Below are 22,072 nucleotides of genomic sequence, written 5' to 3' on the forward strand. Positions count from 1 at the left end.
AAATCACTCAAAACTGTTGTAAAATTAGAAATGATCCCAAATAATCAAGCAAGCAGATTATTTTTATTATTACAAATAAAATGTTTGAAGTAAATGTTGATTAAATATTACATACCAATAATTTGTAATGCAATTAATCAGTCCTTAAAAGAAACAAAATTAGCCTCATATTTGAGTATTTTTAAAGAAAACTGACCATTAATTAGCAAAACAAGAAAGCAAATTTCTTCTCAAATTGTTAGAAAACACATATTAAAATAAATTATGGAAGAAATAGGAAAGAAATAAAAATGGTAAAAGTTTAATAGAAAATAAAAGAATGATATCAGAGAAAATATCAATAAAACCATATTTTATATCTTCAAAAGATGAACTATAAATAATTCATAGATTAACAATAACATTCAGAAAGAAAAAAGAAAGATAGCAAAGTCAGGAATTCTAAGATCAGGTATGAAAAAGGAATAATACTACAGAAAATGCAAACATTAACATAATAATATGAATATATTATTTATAAGTTAATAACAATAAATTTAAATTTTTCTTTTAAGTAAAAATCTCTAAGTTAAAAAAACACTTCTAAGTGATCGTTTAATCACAATACAAATGGAATATGTAATCCCAAATCTTACATGATTACTATTTCAGGCTCAGATATCTTTACTGTAAAGTCCTACAAAACTTTTAAGGAAGTAATAGTTTCAAAACTAAGTTAATACTTCTAGAAAACAGAAAATGATAGAGTACTCCTCCAGAAAATTTTATGATGCATCAAACCCTTAGAAAATACAAGAAACTATAATTCCAGAAAAATAATTCATAAACACAAGTGCAAGTAGCTTAAGAAAAATATGAGCAAACTATATTTTTTAAAAATATTAGAGTTAACATATTATTGAAAATAAAGGCTTATCTCAGGAATGACAAAATAGGTATTATCAAATCATATGTTTATCTTAATAAATGCAGAAATGAAACAGTGGATGATGTATGTTAATCCTTAATATTAAAACTGAAATTAGAAAATTTAAGATTAAAAAAGAATAGTGCACATATAATTTTATACTAAAAGATTTAAGGTATTCCTTTTTTAGGTTAAATACAAGTATACCTGCCACTGTCTTCTTATTTAAAATAGTCCTGGAAGATTTTCTATTGGTAAGGTAAGAAGAAAATTAATTAAGAAATAATTATTACAAAATGAGTGTGATAAAACAAAGCATTTATTATCTATAAATACTATACCCGACTGTAGAAAGTACTTAGAATCTACAGATATGACTTTCAAATATAGAAATTCAGTAAATTTGCTAAATACAAAAGTGTAAAGCTCTACTCTGAGTTGTTTTTGACAATGATTGAATAGCCTTAGTACATGTCAACCCTTCTAAAATCCGTTTGTCTGTGAATGTTTCTGTTTTTAACTCACCAATATAAAGTTAGTGACATGATCCAGAATAAAAGAAAAGCCACCAACCCCCTGTCCAGATACACACACAAAAAGATATAGAGGGGTGAGCCAAGCACTTGAGTCACTATAACCTAGAGAGCAATTGAAGAATCCATATAATAAAAAGGGAGTGAGCATGGTTTAGGGGGGATATCTTAGGTTTGAAGACAATAACTAGGGGTTTTCTGAGTAGAGTAACTCTGGTAAACATTCTAGAATCTTGACTGGGATGGAGAAAGACTATCTCCAAATAGCAAGTATAAACTCCAGATAAAACAGTCTCAAAAAGAACGAAATCCAGATTCACAATCAGTCCAAACTTTACATTCAAGTGAACAGCCTCCAGCTTAACACCATGTGATCTCATCTGCAAAGAAATCCTCCAAGTTCTCAAATTAATCTCAATTTTTTTCATAATTAATATTTGGAACAGGCTGTGGGTGTGTGTGTGGTGCTTGGATCAAATCTAAAGTCTTATGTATACTAAGCATGTGCTCACAATCTCAATATTTAGAAAAAATTATTTTAAAAGTGTGTTGATGTGGGCTGCTGCATGTCATTTTTAATTTGGACTCATCACATTGTATTGTATTTTTGTATTTTTATGATCTTTCATGAAGAGACTCTGTACTACCAGTAAAATTTATTCTCCCAAAATGTGTGACCTTGGGTCTGCATTAAACAGTGTCATCCATGTTCATGCAAAAAACGGTTGGGAATGTTTGCTTTCTTTACCCAACTCAGTGAGCTTTGCTTTCAGATTATCTTGGTCCAGATAGATTCAAGTCAACCCTATGACAAAGCAGTTACTACAATAAATGTAATGAATGAGTCTACTAAGTGCAGTTTAATGCTTTATTTTGCTAAAATGCCTATATATTTGCTATAGTGGAATTCAATCGCCTTTTTCTCGTTTGTTTTATTTTGCAGATTTCTACCTGTTTTTTGAAGGTCTAGGCTTCTGTACATGAAAAATTTTAACAGTTTTTCAGCTTTTTGTCTATTGGCTATTCTTCCCTTAATAATTGGAGAAACGTTTGCCCATGGTTTTGATGTGTATACAGGTGTCTCTCGCCATGTACTGGTTTCTGTCTTGCCCTTGTTACTGTGTATGACTGTTGTATTGGTATATCTAAAATAGTTCAGTATTATCTTGACATAGACAAATTAGTATTCCCTTAATTATTACTAAAATAAAACAAATCTCTTAGCTTCTCTTGGTGGTGGAGAAAAAAAATTAACAATTTGTAGGAAGAAGCAAATGATACATCTGCAATAAATATAAAAGAAAAAAAATTATCAGTCTCCAGACATAAGCTTTAAAATAAAATTAACATGAGCTGGAATTTAAAAGACAAGCATAAGACTTTTGGAAGAACACTGGAATTTATTTCAAAACTTAAAACATATAAATTCCAGAACTTAAAATTGAAAGTTTAATAGGAGATTAGGTATTTTTAAATAAAAATTAGAAATTTGAAAATCAGGATTATAGGAGAGGAAAAACTTTTCTGCAACACTTTAAATTTTAGTTAAGACAAATTTCTATAACAAAACAGATGAGTGAAAGTAAAACAAATAGAAGTCTCTTATATATACATATATAGAGAAATACATATATAAAGAAACACATAAGGAGATATGATATATATCTATCTATATATATATATATTTCTCCTTGTGTGTTTGAAATATTTATGTATATATAAATAAAATGGGCTTAAATAGGTTCTTCTGGGCTATCTCCAGAAAGATAAGATCTAACATCTGCAGTGGTTACTGCCTCCTCTCTCTGGAAGACAGACAGGGGGGTAAATTTTTGATCTTCATAAATTTTTGCATTGCTTTTAGGTGAATAAAGGGAAGGCAGAGAGGTTTTCTTTAATCTCTTCTTCCCAATTGCCTTCAGCTCAACATAATCCTTGGGCCACAAAGGGATATTTTGCAGTGATGTTTTGGTCTCCCACAATTAGAAAAATTATTCATTAAATACTAGAAGAAATTAAGAGATCTGAGATCTATGGAACACGGTGAACAGAATTACCACATATATAAATACATTCATATAAGAATTGACTTCCAGACAAGTAGAATATTCAAAGCTGAAATGAACAGTAGTCCCTAAAGTTGTGTGAAGGTATCATCATACAACAAGATTCAAGAAAATGTATGAACGTTAGCATGGTGCATAAAGAAGTTTAACTTTTCTCAGGTTGACATAAAAAACTAAAATTGACTGGGTAGCTTAAACAAAATGAATTGATTTTCTCTGGAGACTGGAATTCCAAAATCATGACGTCAGTGTAATCAACTTCTATGAGGATTCTCCTCAGAGCTTGCAGATAGCTGCTTTCTTTATACATCTTCACATGGTAGAAAGACAGAGACAACCAGATCTCTGATGTCTTTTCCTATGAGGCACCAATCCCACCTAGAAAGCTCAACCCTCACACCTCATCAAACTTCAATTGCCCTCAACCTCATCTCCAAACACCATCACACTCTGCTTTAGGGCTTCTGACCAAACTGCAAGGAGGATCAACAACCCCATGATAACAAAGACTTCAACCCCATTCTTTTAGTAATTGATAGATCCAGGAGGCAGAAAATAAAAATATCACTGAATTGAACTGCACCATCAATCAACTTGAGATAATTGGTATTTATAGAACACTTCAACCAACAACAGCACTATCTGACACATTTTTCTCAAATTCACATGGAACATTCACCAAGGAGAGCCCATTCTAGAACATAAACCACACCTTAATATAAAAGGTAGAAAAAATAGTTATGTTCCCTGATGACCATGGAAATAAATGTAAAATTAAAGATAGACAATAGAAAATGTCAAAATATTTGAAGATTAAGAAACATACTCCTAAGTAACCCATAAGCGAGACCATTTAAAAGTTTTTTGAACTAAACAAAACTGAAAGTGCAACTTACTAAAAGTGATGAGATGCAATGAAATCTCTGCCGTAAGGACATTCATAGGATGGATTCATATATTAGAAAAAACAAAAATACAGAATCAAAATTCTATACTTCTACCTTTAGGTGTTGAAAAAACCAAAGCAACATAAACTTAAATATTAAGTAGAAGGAAATAAATAATAAAAATTGAAGCAGAGGGCTAGGGATGTGGCTCAAGTGGTAATGCGCTTGCCTGGCATGCACGGGGAGCTGGGTTTGATCCTCAGCACCACATAAAAGTAAAATAAAGATGTTGTGTCCACCGAAAACTGAAAAATAAATATTAAAAAATTCTCTCTCTCTTTCTTTAAAAAAAATTAAAGCAGAAAACTATACAATGAAAAACAAGAAAAATATTAGAGAAAATCAATATAACAAAAATCTAGCTCTTTGTAATGGTTAGTAAAATTTTTAGCCAGCCTAAAAAAAATAAAATAAAATAAAAAAGACACTATTTACTGATATCAAAAATGAAAGAGAGCTCATCATTAATGATCCGATGGAAATTAAGAGGACAATAAAGATATAATATAAACCAATCTATGCCCACAAATTTGAAAGCCCTCGTCAAGTGGAACAATTCCTTGAAAATACCAACTATAAAAATTTACAAAAAGAAAATTAGGTATGTAAAAGTCTGTAGATGTTAATGACATTGTGTCAGTCATTGACAACCTTCTGAAACTGAAAGAATAAGGCCCACACTATTAAATTGGGAAATTCTACCAAACACACAGGAGAAATTACCCTGGTTCTCTACAAATTTCAACAGAAAACAGAAACCAAAGGAATACTTCTTCACTCATTCTATGTGAACAACATTAGCCTAGTATAAAAAGATGTGAAGATCACAACAATGACATCTGTCATTGAGATGTTGCGTAATGACAGAGGGCTTGCCTATCACCAGTAAAGGTCTGAGTTTGATCACCAGCTTCATGAAAATAAAATTTAAAAAATAGGAATAGAAATTTACTGACCAATAGCTCTCCTTAACAAAGATGAACAAAATATATTTAATTACTAGCACATTTAACCAAAAATGCACACAAAGAACTATATGCTCTGAAGAAATAGAATTCATTCCAGTAATCTAAACTTGGTTTATAAACTGAAAATCAGTCATGGTGATCCATCTCATCAACAAGCTACAGAAGCAACAACAACAAAATAGCATATGTTAATTGATGCAGAAATACTCGACAAAATCCAACAACATTCTTTCACGTTAAAATTCTCAGCCAACTAGATGTAGAAGGAAATTTCTCAACCTGATTAAAAATCTCTACAAAATGCCAATATCATACTTGATCCTGTAACTCTGGATGCTTCCCCTCTAAAATCAGGAAGAAATAAAAATTGTCTGTTTGTAGATGACATGTTTGTCTACATAGAAAATAAAAACAAACCTTCTGGAATTAATAAATGAATACAAATTTAACAAAATGTGTAAGATCTCTACAGGGGAATCTGTGCACATGCACAACTCACATCCATTTGTTTTCATAATGGTCTTAAATTTGGAAACCCATCAAAAAGATAATAAATAAATAAAGTTGGGTATATTAAATGCAATAAATCACTACATAGCAAGCAATGAATATGTACAATTTGCAACTATGTTCATCAGCATAGATTCATCTCAAAAACCACAATATATTAAGCAAAGTAAGCAAACCATGAATAGTAAGTATAGAATTAATTCATTATCATAAAGTTCAAAATTTGAAAAAGTTTAATACTTGTTATGGCTGTATATATAGAAAGTAAAATTCTAAATAAAAATGAGAAAACTTAGCTTGGATCTTTATACAACTTTTAGTTTTTGTAAAGAAGGATAACATTGCCAATTAAGAGAGAGAGAAATCATGACAATGTTCTATTTCATCAACTGAGTGATAGTTTCACAGTTGTTCACATTGCAGTTATTATGATGTACATGAGTTTTATGAACTTTTCTGTTACATGCTGCAATTACTAAGAATGGAAAGTTTTTCACTAAAACAGTAAAAGATAATACTAACAACCTATCAATTACAGTGAATAGCAGTATAGAAAGAAATGAAGATCAAAGAAATAAACTGGAAAATAAAAACCAAGAAATGTTATATGTAAACTATCAGGGAGTACCAAAGGGACTTGAAGTTTTTAAAGTTATGACCTAGAAAATGATAAGCCAATTTCTAATAATTGTCTAATAAGTTGAAATATATTAACAATATGTTCAAGCTCAGATATATTAACAATATGTTCTTGGTCTCTAATCCTTCAATTGTAAAATAGTCATTCTGTTTGAAAATTGTATTCAATTATGAAATCTGTGTATAGGCTCATTTCTTTAAAAAATTACTTCCAATTCTAAATTCAGAATGGGAATCCAGTTGATCATTATTATTAGTACAAAATTTTATATTTTATTATGCCAAAATAAAGTTTTCTGTGAAAGAGCACAGGAAGGACATTATTCTGGTATGAAAAAAAAGTCTAATAAAGTAAATATTATTGAATTTTGCAGGGTCCAAAATTATTATCTTACCTCTCCCTCTCACTGAAAAAAGGGTCCTCATGAATGTTCTTGATGCTGACCAAAAACGTTGGCAAGTACCATCTTAAGGACAGTCAAAACGGTGTTGGGCTTGTTGAGTCCCATCATTAGGATCCATTAAAAATCAAAACTGAGAGCAGAGTGTGGTGGCACAGGCCTGTAATCCCAGCAATTCTGAAGGCTGAGAGGAGGATCTGAATTTCAAAGCCAGGTTTAGCAATTTAGCAAGGCCCTAAGCAACTTAGCAAGATCTTGTCTTAAAATTTAAAATTGGGGAAAAAGAAAAGAACAAGAAGAAAGGGCTGGGGATGTTGCACAGTGATTAGGAACTCCTGGGTTCAGCCCTGGATAATAAATAGATAGATAGATAGATAAATTTAACCAAGTACTGAAATAGACACTGCGTGATGTTCACTATGAAAATGATGAAAAGGACACTTGCGGTTTGACAATTAGAAATGATATTTATATCTAAAATTGGTACTTACCAGAAAATGATTTAAAGCAAATATCATATATTATGGCAGAACATTAAAAAGCAATTCCTTTAAAATCAAAGAAAACACAAGACAGGCCATAGTTACCATTTGCATCTCCCACTGTAACATAACTCCTAGGCTATTCAATTAAATAATAAGTAATAATACATAGAAATGTTACTATTGTTATCATTATAGGTGTTATACAATAAATTATTTGTCTCAATTAAATCCATTTTATTGATACATATAAAATTATACATATAAATGGGGTATTAAGTGATGTTTAGTTACATAAAATTATATAATTTCAAGACCCTATATATTGCTAAAAGTATTAAGGTTTTAGTAAAGTTGCTCCAAAGACATAGTGACAGAAAGCAATGTTACTGTTCAGACACGATTTTAAAAAGTAGCATCATTTTAAAGTAGCAGTCACAAAAACACAAATAAAAGCTCACTAGTGAGGACATATAAAAGATATCTAAGATATATCAACAGAAATACTTTATTATGGGACCTGAAAAAGATAAGTGATAGATATACTCCCTGTCTTAAAATATGGAATAATAAAATATTTCTTCACAAACTGACATAAATATTACATTTGACTTCAATACAATTTACCACATAATTTTTCACTAAACTTGACGAGCACCAAAATTGAAAGAGAGGCTAAAGATAAAGAGCCAATATTAGCTACACAATTTTGAAGATTATCGGAAGGAGTGGATTCATTCATCTTATAATCTATTGAGACTTACATTACAAGCAGAAAAATTACATTACTGCATGGTATTTGTGTAAAGATGATGAATATAACAAAGAAATAAAATAGAAAAATCAAGATATGTTTAGGCATCTTTGAAAAATATGCATGTCAGAGTTAGAATTTCAATTCAATGTGGAAATGGTATATTGTTCAATAAACAATAGCAGGACAATCAGTTATCAGTTTGGAATAAATAAAACATAACTGTATTCCAAATCTAATTTAATTTCTGTATTACATAAAAATATGAAGGTAAAAATTTTAAATATTTAAAGAATGCACAGGATAATATCTATTTGTTTTTCAATATTTGAAAAAGATAACTCAAACAATGCACAAAAGAAAGTTCACACACACACACACACACTCACACACACAGAAAAGCCTAAAGAAACATTAATAATTTTACTACATTAAATGAAAGCATTTTATCTTGGCAAAGTAGTTCCTGAAGCTAGGGTTTCTCCTTGCAAATTTCTCTGGAACAAGAATTGTCATTTCAATGGACCAATCTCTAAGAGTAAAGACTGATGTTATAAATTTTAAAAGTTCAGAAAATCCAAGACAATAAGATACATTGAATTAAAACATCTATACTACATGTGAAATAAGTGTGTCCTTAGATTATTTATTTAAAATTTATCTTTGTGTTATTTATGTAACAAAACACTATGTTAAATTACATATAATTTTACGTGTCAGTATTCCTTTTTCAGTCTTATCTTTTAAGTAGAGGATTTCTGTCATGAAAAATTTTACTCTTTATCTTTCTTCATAAATAATGAATTCAGGTTTTTCAGTTGTGGATTATTTCTGTGTTGGAATCATTATTGCAGTAGGTACTGAAATAATCTGAGAGGAGCTCATCTGCCTGTAATGGAACTCTATTTTCAAGACATAAATAAGTAAATAGGTATTAAAAGGTTATTTGTTTTACAGATATTAAACAGTATGTTAAAGCTTCAGGATTTAGGATAGTAATCCATATTTGCATGCAAGTTATCAAAAAGAAATCCAGATTCTTATTATGGGTTTAGAATTGCCTCATGTTAAAAGGAATAGCCACCTTAAAAGCAACAGTTGTTTAAAAAGCAACACTAAATCGTTTACCTTGGTTGCCAAATCTAATATTCCTGGTCTTTCGTTGTTAAACTACAGAAATGTGTTTTTATTGTCATGCAACTAACTGTATTCCTTGAATATTCCTGAGGCTAAAGGTGAGTTTAGTTAGACATGTGAAATCAGGCTACTACCTTGCAAGGACACAGTCATCCAGCTTACACATGTAAACAGGAGTGAAGGGAGAGGTGATCATTACTAAGCCAAGGTCAGCATGTCAGCAAATCCAACAGTGTGCTTTATGCCTTGTAAGCTATAATCTCTTCAATATCACTGGAGTTCTTACACATTCTATAAATACTTCCATGTCAAAACTGTGTTATTGAAGTTGAATGTAGCGTCTGATTTAATAGTTTTCAAAATCAAGTCTCTAGGATTTCTTATGCTATTAATGTTTCCAGCTAGTAATGCTATGCCTAAAAGATCCTTATTTTTTCTATACCTTTTCCACATAACTCCAACAATAAATATCCTTGTGTTTTATTCCATTTACATTACAAATCACTGATATCTTTAGACCTTATAATACATATATATGGATATATATGTTTGTGTGTGTGCATATATTATATATATATATATATATATATATATATATATATATATATATTAGATTCTTCTAATCTTTGAATTTCCTCCCATGATAAATCATAAATTTTCTCTAAGAGAAGCTTTTGTATAGACTGCCAAGGTTTTTCTTGCTGTAAAGTCTCCCACACTCTGTTTAATATTGATGAGAGATGCACCCATTTATCTAGAGGATTCTAAATCCAACATGTGCGAAAATGTTCTATTGTGCAGCCCACAGTGTTATAATGGAGGTTAACTGCATAGTCAGTGGGAATAGCTTTCTCATCAGAGTAACTAAGACAACCCTAAGTAGAGTCAATACAAATTGTGTGGTTTCAATTGCATTTCATAGCCAACACCTGACAATTATGTTTGTTGCCATGCATCTAATATCAGTTGCCAAGAGTACCCTCCACATGAGATCAATTTCTTCTGATCCAAAGCATAAAGGAATCATTATCTCCTAAGGCAGAACATTTATCCAGTCCTTTTCCCAGGACACCTCACAGTAAGAACTATAGTGCCAGTGACCCACCAGAAAGCATTGACCTTCCATAGCAAATATTGTGAGATAAGACATTTTTAATTTTGGTGTCAGTATTGAAGGGCTTTTTGAAAGGCTGAATTACCTCTCTACCTTTTGGGAATTTTACCTTAAAAAGGTAACACACTAGCATACTAGCAACAGTCCAATGTGAAATCCATATAAAGACTAAATTCTACTTGAAATAAGTCTTTTTCATTATCTGAAATGAAAGTATTTATCATTCATTGACCTTACATGATTGTCTATAGTTTTTCATCACTATCCATCTTATGGTAGTTATCTCTGCATTAAGGCAAAAATTTGAATTATATTTTTGTATACTTGCTGAAAGGTAATTATCTTGAGCCATCACCCATCAGGAAACAAGGCCATAAAATAGTGCCAAGGCTGAGAAGGTTTAGGGTAAACCTATCAGTACAAGGGCACTGGAAAACGAGTCTGTCACTACAAATTGTTACCCTTCAATACAGCAGAATCAAACTCATACAATAGAAAAAAAATGATCATATCAATAGTAAATACTTAAGGATTCTTCTCTAGGTGATAGATTTAGAATATTTTCTGTAAAAATAAAGCAAAAGAATGTTCATAGTTTGCTTGACAGAAGTTTCTTGTATTGCAACAACCAATGCTTTGGATGTAACATTCATACTTAAACATTTGAACATTCAGATTTAACATTCAATATCATCAATTTAGACATAAAATAAATTTATACCACTACTTGCTATGCCATTAGTTCTTGAAATACAGAGGTTTGACTTTTGTCAGTAAAATCAGTTTCTGGAACTTTGTAACAAAAGCCATAACAGATTTTGGAGAACCATTCTGATAAATTTCCAGTAAGTTGAGAGAGAGAGAGAGAGAGAGAGAGAGAGAGAGAGAGAGAGAGAGAGAGAGATTGATTTCCTAAAAGGCTAAACTTTCCAGTGGCAACATTTCCTGTTCAGTATAAATTCTCTCTTTAATACTCCAGAAGAATGGTTGTGATTTTCCTCACCCCAGAACTCAGAGAAAACAGAGACAGAGCAGAGGAACAGAGAGAGAAAGGAATACTTTATTTCTGTGTTTATGATACCAAAATAATTAAAAGGATATTTAATATTGAGCAAGTTGACAAGGATCTTGAACTTCTAGTGTTTAGAATCTGGGTAAGACACATTAATCAGAAAACTACAAAGAAGAATAAAATTTCGATGAAATGCTGTTATATGGGGTCATGTGACCTATAAATAGGAGAAAAAAAAAATAAGGTCTAGCTTATTAGGAAAAGTTTCCCTCAGGAAATATCTATTGAGAAGGATAATAGAAGAAGTGAACTCCAAGTAGGAAGAAACAAGTGCAAAGACACTGGTGGGAAGCCATATGCTGGGGAGATGGGCTGAAAGGCTTGGTGGCTAAACTGCAGGAAGGGAGGGGGGCAGGATATGGAATGACCTGTGGGCATTGAGAGAAGTGCTAAATCACACTGAGTACTGGAAGCCAGGAGAAAGAATTTGTCTTTGTTTTGCCTTTTATTATTATTTTTTTTTCCTAGAAGAAATGTTTCTTAGAGACAATTTGACATCTCAATTTGTATTCTCCAAAGCTCTCTCTGTCTATCTAAGCAAGGGCAGAGGGAATAGGCTCCTTACTGGATATGAGTAGATAATTTAAAAGGTTTCTAGAGTAGTCTAGGAGAAAAATTCCAGCAGCTGGGACCAGGGAACTGATTGTGAAACTGGAAAAAAAAGAGGGGGGGGGGAATGAAGTAAAGAGATCAAGAATTTATTTTGTTCTGCTTTGTTTCTGGTAGGTAAATATTTCCAGATTTGGTGATGGATTAAATTTGTGAAATGAAGGAGACAGAAGGTGACAAGATGATTCTACTTTTTCTGAAATACTGTGATGTCATTTACTGAGCTCTGGAACATAAAAAGCATATATTTGTAGAGATAACTGAGAGAGTAATTTGTGATAAATTAAATTTAAAGCATGAGTAATTAGGTACATCAATTTGGTATTGACTGGCAAGTTTGTACTGAATACATCATTTTGTAGTGTCATTTTAAAAATTTGCTTTGAGAATTTGTAAACTTTTTTTTCTTTTTATAGTCAACCCTTCATAATTCAACATGTTTCTACTTTGCTCTACATTTTAGTATTATTGAAACTAATTGATACCCAATTGATGTAACCAGATAAGCATTCACAGCATACTTATTCTGTCCTATCAAGGATCCTGATTTTCTGTCTATTGTGGCTCATGTATTCTGGAAGGATTTCAAGAATTTAATAGATATTAAGGAAGAAAAAATATGTATCTAGTTAAACAGATTAAATACACAAATTAAAGTCCTTCATAAAGTTGGTATAAAAATAAAATAAAATAGTATTTATTTATCAGAGTTATAGGCATTATCAAATGATAATATGCTGACTAGTCATGTTATTAGTTAGACCATTGTCATTATCAGTGGTGAGATTTATAAGTCATAAAGGGAAGTTTGTTTCAGAAAAAAAACATTTTAATGTCATTAAGGGTATCTTGATATTGAGAAGGCATGTTAGCTATGCAGAGTTCTTATAAATGCTGCTGTGTGTATACTTAATTTCTTTCACATACATTTGTGCATATGCATGTACTTACACAATTGATACAGGCGCATTTATGTACAGACATCACGTATTGGGTTTTAATTAATTTTTAAAATTTACCAGTGCATTTGTCAAATAAAAAAGTGAGAACATCAGAAACAGACAAAAAATGTTTTTCTAGCCAAGACTAATTGAAAATACCACAGTGAGAAAAATCACCATAATACCAAACACCACTACCACTTCAGCTGTCCTGACTTAATCACAAATGGATAGTCTACTGCCATATTATTTTACTGCTATATCTGCATTCACTATTTCACTCTAAGAAAGTTCCTAGTTTTCCATTTATTTTTAAAGCAATTTTAATGGATGTGCTATGAATCTTCAATGAGCTATCTGAAATTTGAGGAAAGTAATTAGGGATGTATTTACATTCTCTTCTTTTAGGGTGATTAATTCTGTGTAAGGCTTTCAGCCTAATGTTACTCTTAAAAAAAATAGAGAAAATGAAGTTCTACTTCCACAGACTAATAGACTTGTAATTTTAAAATAATAATAATAATAATTTAATCAAGCATTAACTTGGGACAATTGTTTTCAATATATGAATTATTTGTTTAGCTTTCTATTGCAAAGTTAATTCAGTAAATCCTTTGGCCTAATTGTAGCTGTTAGAAAATGAAAAAATGTTTGAATTCTCTTTTTTATGACTTACTCTAAGAAAACTATGTCAGTAAATATTGTCACCAATATTTACTAAAATCAGAATCTTTTATTTAGAAATGATAGTCTTAACACTGGAAAATTATATATAGACTAATTAATTAATAAAAAGACCCAAATCTAGAATATCTTCCTCATGTTGTTTCATTTAATAAAAAGTTCAAGGAGTAGGACATCGAAAGCAAATCTTAAGATAAATGAATAAATCATGTACAAAAGGCAGACCAGCTAATAAAATATGTATACGAAAAAGCTGCACTAAAATAATGATTTGTAATTTGTCTTCTGTGTTTTTAGACTCGTCAATTTATGCTGCAATTACAGTTATAAAATATTAACCTCATCTTAACCTAGATAAACTGTTTTTACATCTTAAAAGTAGTAGTCCTCCCACATGACTTTGGACACACCAGCAACAATATACTGACTGCCTATTTTAACCTTACGTAATTAGAAGCATTATGATTCAGAAATAAATTTTAACAGTCATCTTTGTTACTTTAATGACATACATTTCTTTTAAAGGCATACTTGCATCCTATACATCGCAAAATATAACTAAGGTTATTAAATATCTCCTCCTTATATCTTTCAAGAAAAATTCAGTTGCTAAATATTCAATCTCTGATAGATAATCAAAGTTATATTAAACATTTGCACTCTATAAAAACACAACCATAATCACTTACTATAGGGTGACATTGTGATACAAATATATTCCCAAGAACAATAAGAAATGCTTATATCAAATTGGGGGAAATCCCAAATTCAAACCAGGTAAACCAGAAAAAATGACAAACAATAGGTTCTAAGTATAGACTAGGAAATATTGAGACATTGTCTTTATTATCCTATAAACAATCTTAGAATTAGTACATTTGTATTATATAGAACTTAGGAAATTCAAAGATGAATCTACAGCTGGGAATGTGTATTGCAGTTATATGCAGTTTATTATGCATTTTGCAGACACTTCAAATCTGATTTTAATCCATTTTCCTACAAGTGATCTTCCTTTTCTTTAGATTTTCAGTATGCATATTTATAAACTGCCATAAACTGAATGAAACAAAGACCATGTCATTCAATAAACCAATCAGATAGGGAACATGTTTTTACTAGTACCAAACCATTACTTTCTGTTTAGCACTGGGCATCCAAGTCATTGAAAGAGAATTAAATTTTTAAAAATCAAAAGACCAGGAATTTCTTCCCACTTTTGTAACTCATTAGCCAAATAACCTTGTCAATAAGTAAATGGATTCAGAGTGATTGAGTGTTGTATCAAAAATTATCTTAATTTCTCCCTTGTCTATGCCTCCAGGTTACACATCTAAATTATAATGCATATGAAATACAATTCTGAAAAAAATCAGAAAATTCTAGAAGAATATAGGTAATTGACATAAAAAGTGGTAGTTTTTTTTTTTTTTTTTTTTTTTTTTTTTATCTCCGGAAAGTAGTACTTCCAGGAGGAGGTGGAGGAGAAGTAACAGGAGGAAGAGGAAGAGGAGGGGGAGAGGAGAAGAGGAAGAAGAAAATATCTTGAAATATAACGTGGTTGTTAACTCATGATCAATCTCAAGCTGTATCAGGACTATTACTAAACAGAATTCAAATAGGAGGGAGCTGGGGAGGAGGAGAAAATATATATATATCTTAGTTTGCAGGATTTCTAGCTATCCCACTGGGGTTTTTCTACCTCCTGGCAACGATCAAACTGAAGGCAATGAACTTACTTCTGGAGCCTGAAGAGTTCCTCACTGCTGTGAAGGAGTCAGCACTCTGCTTGGCTGCTGCAGAAGACGTACAGGGTGAAAGCATCTCCAAGGCTGATTCTTAGGTGGTGTCACAGGGAAGGGTAGTCGGCTACTATGGATCTTCTCAACACCTGGCTGAATGGTTACGGGTATTCTTCAGAGGAGGCAAGCACAAAAAAATCGTGTCAAAAAATTCTTATGAAATATCTTAAAATATAACGTGGTTGTTAACTCATGATCAATCTCAAACTGTATCAGAACTATCACTAAACAGAATTCAAATAGGTTTGGATAAAAAGGCTTCCTGGTAGAAGGTGCAATGTGCTCTGGTTTCAATAAACATGTCAATATTTTGCTTTTCATCTTCAGAAGAAATAGTCTTTTCTTAAATTGAAGATGATTTACATAAACACAAGCTATACAATTTAATTTTCTCAATATTTAAATCCATTCATCATGCAGTCTAAAGTTAAAACATAAATCAACACAAATTTAATCATCACCATTTGTCACCCACTACTTGACTGAGGGCATACAACAGTCAGATTAACAGAGTCCTGCCCTCATAGAGCTAATAATCTTAGATTGTGTTGCCTTTATTTTATTCAACAGAGAAAATCATTCTGTGGCACACATGTTTTTATGGAGAAAATACACAAACATGAATGTCAAATTCACTAAATTTAAAGCTAAACTTTGTACTTGAACTTCATGTTTGAAGTTACAAGTTGCTACTGCTTTCAGAAGTTCCATGTCAATCTGAAAAATAATTGACCTGACTATATGGGATGCAATGTTTAACTTTCTTTATGCTAAAGTCTCTATGATAGCACCAACTGATATTCAAACCCTGATTTTTTTTCTTTTTTGGTGATTGGGATTGAACCTAGGGCCTTGGACATGCCAGGCAGGCACTCTTCCAACTAAGCTATATCCTTAGCTCCTCAAACCCTGATATTTTTAATGCAGAAATAGCCTGAATTTAAAAAAGAATTCTAAAACTGAATAAAAGCCTTTTAATTTTACTTAGGTTATGCTATTTTACTGAAGAAGTGAAAATGAGGAATAATATACTTCCAAAGAATATCAATAAAATACATAAAAGATGATAAATCAACAACTTCAGTCTAGGTTTTTGTTTCTGTTGCTTCCATTTATAAAGATAAATGAATAATCCCATAAATCTAAATTTAAGAGGATAATTCAATTAGCTTATGATACACAATTATTAGGATTTTATTTAAAAGAGAAAGCTAAAACTTTTGCCTAATTTAATACTGAAATTCTCATGAATGTTAAAAACTAAAGCAGATATTAATGATATGGATGAAAAATAGTAAATTATAGTCTATGTATTTCAATTTTTCTGTGGATATGTCAAGAATTGTTATCTCTTTTGCAAATTTGTATTTTACTATATAAGAAAGATTTCATTATAGAATGGTAAGTATCAAAGACATGTCACATATAGACATGCAAATTCAACTCCATCATATGACAGTCAAATTGATGTGGATATTATTTTCCTTTTCATTTGCTTTCTTCCATAAATATTTTAACTAAGTTTGATATTCATATATCCATGAAAAAATACAAGAATTACAAAAGCAAGTCTCCCTCCAAAGCAAGATATCTCTCTCATACAGAACCAATTTCACATTTCAGAATATTCTTTGGAAGTATTTCACATGTATCAGTATAAATATACCATAAGCATAATCAGCTCATGAAGTGCTCCAATTGAAAAAAGATAAACATTTCTTGGATTCTTTTTTATAAAAGAGATGATATAATCCATATCCATCTACATATATTTTGCACAAGTATATGTGAGTACATGCATAATTCTTTCCTAGAAGTAAAACGTGAAGGTCAGAAATGATTATTGTTTCTGTAGCTCTTTTCGTGTTCCCTGAAGTAAAGTGATAATATAAAGAAAAAGTAAATTTAAATTTTGTAATTATGTTTCATATTATTGAATTGTGGAAGAAAATTATAAATGCTTTAAAATATTATCCTAATCCAATCAAAATAAATATTGTTGATCAAAAGCATTCCGTCGTCATTTTAGCGTGAAAAGCACTTTTCACTGGTTACAACTCCACCTGTATTCCAATTCCTGCAAGAAAGTTCTTTTTATGTATGCTTATACCACTTAGTCATTAATTAACGAGAACAACATTTTCCTTTTTGCAATAAATTTAAGAACCTGCTATGTGCCAAATACCACAGAACATGTGTAGCCTCATATATTCCAAGATATCCCCTGAGAATCATTAGAGCTGGGGATATGGCTCAGTGGTAGAGAACCTGCATGAGAAAGGTCCTAGGTTCAATCCCCATCACCACTGAAAATTTAAAAAAAAAAAAACATATTTTTTAAGCCTCCCAATAATCCAATGAGGCAAACATCAATGCTACAAAAAGCAAAAACGGGGAAAAGGGCAAGGTCACATAGCTACTAACATGCAAAACCTGGGCTTTCACCTATCTCAACTCCATGTAAAGCCTTATATAGTATGATGTAAGTTAAGACTTCAGAAAACCATAGTTAATTCTGATATGGTTTGGATGCATGTTCCCTAAAACTCCATGTTAAAGGCTTGATACCTAGGGTAGTGTATTTGGAAAATCCTGGGAGGTTTGGGAGGTGGTTGGGCTTTGTTGGGTTACTGGGGCATGCTCTGAAGGGGACTGTGGGACCCTCGCCTGTCCTCTTTCTTTCTCTGCTTCCTAATTCAAGATATGATTGCTCACTTTGATGCACATTCCTGCCATTGCCATGTGACACTCTCACCAAGAGCCCAAAGTCAAGGGTGCCACCCAATTTTGGACTTGAATCTTCAGAGCTAAGTAAATCAATTATCTTTATTAAGTCGGTTGCCTCAGATATTTTGCTGTAATAATGAAAAGCTGACTAATACAAATTCTACAGTAAAGTCCATATATATTGGTAATCACAATGCCCAAGATAGATTTGTGATTATAGTACTACAATTTTCCAATGTTATTATGTAAGGATTTCCTTTTCTTCTCAATAGTATGTTGAAATTAAATGTCTCATAAGAAATTCTAATGAAATTTTAGTTCCAAGTTTTTGCTGTGTGGCCATCTTCCAGTCTTAGAAAATTTGGCAGATATTAGGCAAGAAACAGGATTCTTCTTCCAACAACTATCTTGAATGCCAAAGCTAAACTCAGAAGGAACTCAGGAAACAGGCAAAACATTGGAAGTTTTTATGGAAAATCTTTAAAAGTGAAAATCACTCTCTTGCACCCACTGGTACTTGTTTACTCTCTTTAATGTCTTTGTTATGTGTTCATCAATTCTCTGAAAATGCAGATGGATAACAGACTCAATTATCAGCAAAGACAGGCCTTTGAAGATTTGTAGATCTGGTTTGGAATCATAGCTATTACCACATTACTCACTTTTCTCCTTTACAATAAAAAATTACAAAATGATTTCATTGTTTCAAGGTATATCATATCTGAATATACAGATCATGGCATATAAAAAAATTTTTTCCCTTGGAAATTCTCCCTAAAACTGTCTTAAATTTTACCCCATTGAAAATTAAGAAAATCCTTCAAATACCTGAAGACAACAGTAATGTAACCTTAATTACCCCTACATTTAATATAACTACAGCCTTTGACAAACTATAATCAAATGGTGTCATTACTCATCCTTCTCTATATTATGCCTAGTAGTACAAAATAAATAACATGGAGGGAATTGTTCTATATTAATCTTCATTTATATTTACCTTGTGTTGAAATTAATTAAAAATTATGCTTTCCTTATATAGATGTTTGATATATCTGATAAGAAAACACCAGATGTTTTGAAATATATTAACAATTAAGTCATATGTTTTCATTGCAATACATTCAATCATAATATTATAGTAATCATAATATTGTTTTAATCATAAAATAATATAATATTTAGAAAAATCTAGCCATTCTCTAAGAAGACTACTCCAAAAATGAGGCTATAACATAAGTGTCATTTTATTAAGATAAATAATTTAAAAAATAATTTGAACCAGAAACAGAATAAAATTGGAAGTTATTTCACATTAATGAGATTTTTGAAGCATAAATATTCAGAAAGACTCATATAAACACCATAATTAAAACATGCTTGCTCACCACTAGCACTGTTAAACCCACTGTAAAAATTAAATTAGAGACACTGATTGAATATGAAAATGCATTTGTGTTACTGGATAAAAGTGTAGTACTATGCACTTGGCTATAAGAAAAAATTTACAAATTATTACACACATCCAGGATCATATGACAAATAAATTAATGCGCCACTAGAGCATTTATTGCTTAATGTAAATGTCACATTGAAAATGAGAACAACTAATCATTCCTTTCCTCTAATAGCAAGAGTTCAGCAGTTAAATAAAACATAAATCTTGGTGACCTAAAAATTTTATTACTGCATTTGTAATTTCCCGTTAGCAACTCACAGAAAGTAACTTCAAATGATGCTGCATTTCAGTAAACTACTATCCAAGGTGAAGGGCTTTTTGTAGAGTGTAAGGATAGATGGTAGCTGGAGTTGATGATTGATTTGCATCGGTTTAGAAGAATTAACACATTCATTAAATTTCACAATGATAGCTTAAAATAATGGATTTTCATTGCAAAAAAAAAATGACCCAAAGATAATAAATGATTTTTGTGAATAAACAAAATGTCTTATCACAATTTGACTTTAACAATTCTTTTACTATAAAGTGGATATAAAATTCATATAATAATAAATAAAAATGAAAAATAAGGGCCCTATGAAGACTACAGGGCCAATGATGAATTCTTACTTGTACCACCAGCATTTTAGCCAATGATGTTGATCAAAATAATCCAGCATAGTAATAGAATGTTTCAAATTATAATTCTTTCACAATTTAAATTTACTGTGCTAAATGTTTTCTTGGAATATTTTTTCAAATTCAAAGTTCTGGAAACATTTTTTTCCTTAAAAAAAAAAACAGTTTTGACTATCACATCTTCATCCCTTGATGAGTTAGAAGCACCAGTGGTCCTTGGACCTTCCTTGGCTAGTTCATAGTCTGCTCTAACAATATAAATGTCAGTTCTGCCCTGTTCCTTTGAATTCAGATAAAAAAAAATACAATGTTCTTATTACTCTTAGAAATTTAGCAAAAGTCACTAATAGACACAATGGTCACACAAACATGCATGTCAGTTTATCTTCTTAGTAATGATCCTTTTCAATTACAAAAGAACATTAGTGTTTATTGATGCCATACTCATTTTAACTAGACGTATCTCCATTCAGTGTTTCCTTCTTTTCCACTTTAATCCTTCTTTTCTTTTTACCAGTTTTCTTTCTCCCTTCCTGACTTCCATCTTCCCTTTTCCTCTCTCACAACTTCACCACTTATATATGTAATCAGAAATGATTTTATGAAGATACCTTAATATAATATATTCTCTAAAGATATTAATTTTAAAGAATACATCTGGGGCTGGGGATGTGGCTCAAGCAGTAACGCACTCGCCTTGCATGCACAGAGTAGTGGGTTCAATCCTCAGCACCACACAGAAAAAAAATAAAGATGTTGTGTCCACCAAAAACTAAAAAATAAATATAAAAAAATTCTCTCTCCTCTCTCTATCTTTAAAAAAAAAAGAATACATCTAAATAAATTTTAAAACACATATACAACGTTGTATCCTTTAATTAAAATTCTGATGTGTGTAAATTTTTAGAATCCAAATCAATATCTTAATATACAGAGTAGAAAGTCCATGCCCAATTTGCTTATTAATATTCATTATACAAGTAATATATGAGCAAATTCTTACAATATTAAAAATTACAGAGATTAGGAAGAAACTAAGTATAGACTATATAGGAACTCCCTATATAGTTGTGAGAAATCAGATTTCTCACAACTCCAGGAAAACCTACATATTGCATTATGAGACCTAGGGTGAATCTTAATGGTCAATAGTATCAGAATTTTAACACTCTACTAAAAAAAATAAAATAAAATAAAAAGAATCCAAAACAAAAAAAAAGGTTGAATAGTTGCAGGGAATCACTGAGTATTTATCAAACCAAATCTGAAATATAGTGTGTCCCAAAGAAAAAGTATAAAAAAATTAACTCCATTAATCAATGCAAAGTACTAAATTGCTCCTTGATTTGGGTAGCAGAGCACTTCACTGTGAGGGAAGGGATCATGATTTGCACTTGGTATGCATTATGTTAAAGGGACCAAGTACTGTGTGCCTGGCTGTACTGGTGTCAAGTCTCAACAGATTCTTGTCTAGTACATTTCCTATTGTTATACAAAAAAAATAAAATAAAATGTGAATTGTTGGTGCTTAGAAACTGGGAGAAAGTGTGAGTGGGATAAAATGTTTAGGGGGATGAATTAGAATCCTTCTGTGTGTTTTTATCAGAATGGTTATTTTTTTATTTTCAATTCATTATTTTCAGCTCTTTTTGAAAGGCTTAATGAATTTCATTGATTAATAAATTTATTTAAAATTCAT

At 31.0% G+C, this 22,072-nt stretch overlaps 1 protein-coding gene across 6 annotated transcripts in view; it reads right to left on the bottom strand.

Annotated features, from left to right (window-relative positions):
- Nucleotides 1-22,072, bottom strand: part of Lrfn5 (leucine rich repeat and fibronectin type III domain containing 5) — a 245,939-nt gene that overhangs the window by 120,329 nt on the left and 103,538 nt on the right. For 5 of the 6 annotated variants that reach the window (XR_013439018.1, XM_021724723.3, XM_078050188.1 and 2 more), the window contains exon 2: nt 15,504-15,678. The exons of the other annotated variant lie outside the window; for it this stretch is intronic. The gene's annotated coding sequence lies outside the window, so the exon portion shown is untranslated. The remainder of the gene's footprint in view (nt 1-15,503; nt 15,679-22,072) is intronic. 6 annotated transcript variants of the gene reach the window in all.

This window comes from Ictidomys tridecemlineatus, chromosome 5 (assembly GCF_052094955.1).
Source record: "Ictidomys tridecemlineatus isolate mIctTri1 chromosome 5, mIctTri1.hap1, whole genome shotgun sequence".
Classification (NCBI taxonomy): domain Eukaryota; kingdom Metazoa; phylum Chordata; class Mammalia; order Rodentia; family Sciuridae; genus Ictidomys; species Ictidomys tridecemlineatus.